Below are 2,114 nucleotides of genomic sequence, written 5' to 3' on the forward strand. Positions count from 1 at the left end.
TAGCTACCGGTGTACAGAGAACCGGGAGTTCTCCTACAGGCACACGGTGGGAGTGGTTACAGCTGGACAGCAATCTCGGCGTTCTCCGGCTACAGGTCTGTGTTTAAGCTGCAGTCACACACGAACCACAGGACCGTGTCACCTACAGCCATTCAGTGGGGCTGCACTCGTACAGTAATCATGGAGTTACCTCCTACAGGCATACAGCAGTGCTATAAAAGCCCCAGATGTCTCCACCTACATGCGTTAACTGGGAGGGGTCAGAGGTCTTTGGCTACAGGCGTGTGGTTGTGTCAACACCTAGAGTAACCTGGCAGGGGCAGGCTGGTGCCCTACAGTCAGACGTCAGCCTGTAATTCTGCAGCGACTGGGGTACGGGTCGACGGTGGCCTCCACATCTGCAAGAGCTTTGGTCCGACTGGGTGTTGCCGTGCTACAAGCTGGGACTGCCTGTATTTGACGAGCAGGCGGGGGATGGGAGCGCTCCGGCTACAGGCATGCAACAGTCCTTGATTCCTCCAGCTACAAGCACGGGGCGAGTCCAGGGGTCTCCTGTGACAGGCAGGCTCTCTGTTCTGCAGCTGCCGGTGTAGACCAGCCCTGGAGTTGGAGGCAACAGGCGGACAGCCGTCTCAGGGTTCTCCAGCTACAGGCGGACAGCATCCAACAGGCACCGAGGAGGCCTAACTACAGGCGTTGGGCTGGGCACCCCATTCCCTGGCTCAGAGAGGCTCCAGGTGTTGCCAGGGTGCAGGCGAGGTGCTTGGGGTGTGGCGTGGAGCTGGGGAGGACCCCCAGGAGTGGCCACATCCTGGGCAGTACCTACAACGAGAGGAGGTGACTGGCTGGGGGAGGGAGGGAGGAACAACCAGACTCGAGACATAGAGACAGGCAGCTGGGAAACTGCCCCCACACACCCCACGGCAACCCCGTCCCCGCCAGCAGGGACCCCCCCACGACGGGGAAAGAGAGCAGGCTGTGCCAGGGGGACTCACACCCCACTCAAGGCTCAGCTGGAGCACCATCCAGGGTGTGTGGGGAGGGACAGACGGGTGGAGGGGTGGCTAGAGAGGAGGGAGGGACCCAGGGGCACGTAGGGAGAGGCAGACACACCAAGGGGTCTGGGGGGACAGATGGACCCGGGTGTGTGTGGGGAGGGACAGACAGACCCAGGGGTGCGTGGGGAGGGACAGGCAGACCCAAGGGTGCGTGGGGAGGGACAGGCGGACCCAGGGGTGCATGGGGAGGGACAGCTGGACATGGGTGGGGCAGGACAGACGGACCCAGGGGCACGTGGGGAGGGACAGGCGGACCCAAGGGTGCGTGGGGAGGGACAGGGGGACCCAGGGGTGCATGGGGAGGGACAGACGGACGCGGGGGGGGCAGGACAGACGGACCCAGGGGCGCGTGGGGCAGGACAGACGGACGCGGGGGGGGCAGGACAGACGGACCCAGGGGCGCGTGGGGCAGGACAGACGGACGCGGGGGGGGCAGGACAGACGGACCCAGGGGCGCGTGGGGCAGGACAGACGGACGCGGGGGGGGCAGGACAGACGGACCCGGGGTGCGTGGGGCAGGACAGACGGACGCGGGGGGGGCAGGACAGACGGACCCAGGGGCGCGTGGGGCAGGACAGACGGACGCGGGGGGGGGCAGGACAGGCGGACCCAGGGGCGCGTGGGGGGCAGGACAGACGGACGCGGGGGGGGGCAGGACAGGCGGACCCAGGGGCGCGTGGGGGGCAGGACAGACGGACGCGGGGGGGGCAGGACAGACGGACCCAGGGGCGCGTGGGGCAGGACAGACGGACGCGGGGGGGGCAGGACAGACGGACCCGGGGTGCGTGGGGCAGGACAGACGGACGCGGGGGGGGCAGGACAGGCGGACCCAGGGGCGCGTGGGGGGCAGGACAGACGGACGCGGGGGGGGCAGGACAGGCGGACCCGGGGTGCGTGGGGCAGGACAGACGGACGCGGGGGGGGCAGGACAGACGGACGCGGGGGGGGCAGGACAGACGGACCCAGGGGCGCGTGGGGGGCAGGACAGACGGACGCGGGGGGGGCAGGACAGGCGGACCCGGGGTGCGTGGGGCAGGACAGACGGACGCGGGGGGG

This window comes from Carettochelys insculpta, chromosome 32 (genome assembly GCF_033958435.1).
Source record: "Carettochelys insculpta isolate YL-2023 chromosome 32, ASM3395843v1, whole genome shotgun sequence".
NCBI lineage: Eukaryota > Metazoa > Chordata > Testudines > Carettochelyidae > Carettochelys > Carettochelys insculpta.